This window comes from Rutidosis leptorrhynchoides, chromosome 10 (genome assembly GCF_046630445.1).
Source record: "Rutidosis leptorrhynchoides isolate AG116_Rl617_1_P2 chromosome 10, CSIRO_AGI_Rlap_v1, whole genome shotgun sequence".
NCBI classification, from domain to species: Eukaryota; Viridiplantae; Streptophyta; class Magnoliopsida; order Asterales; family Asteraceae; genus Rutidosis; species Rutidosis leptorrhynchoides.
The window spans coordinates 105136700-105137243 of NC_092342.1; the positions used below are offsets into that span (position 1 = coordinate 105136700).

At 30.5% G+C, this 544-nt stretch overlaps 1 non-coding gene across 1 annotated transcript; it reads right to left on the minus strand.

The window, feature by feature from the left end:
* Positions 1-470: 470 nt before the first annotated feature.
* On the minus strand, positions 471-544 carry TRNAV-CAC (transfer RNA valine (anticodon CAC)). The gene has a single exon. It is a non-coding gene; the product is annotated as a tRNA-Val (tRNA).

Consider the following 544-nt stretch of genomic DNA (forward strand, 5'->3'; position numbering starts at 1 on the left):
GTAATTGTTGGGGTGCTACCTTTGCAACCCATCAAAATATTCATAGCAGTTTTCCTTTCTTCGTGTATTTCCATGAGTGATTTTGGTTCATGCTTGAATCCTCATGAGTCGTTGTAACTTTGATGTGGGCTCCGGTATTACGACGTAAAAGGATTAAGAAACTAATTTAATTTTAATATTAAGGTATATAATAATGACAATAACAATAGCAATAAATAAGAAGTCCGTACATTTTTCATTCAAATTAAATGTACTCTTGGAAATGTACTAACATGACCATATTGTCATTCAAAATAACAATCTTGCCCAAAAAAAATAAAAAATAAAAAATAAAATAAAAAAAATATCAAAGTATCTCAAAGTCTAAAAAAACAATTATACAATAGTGGTAAGTTACAGAAATGGATGATTTAATATTGTATTAATATTAGAGCTTGAATTAATTATTAAAATAATTAAACAAAAAGTAATGTCTGAGCCCGGGTTCGAACCGGGGACCTCTAGTGTGTGAGACTAGCGTGATAACCGACTACACCACCCAGAC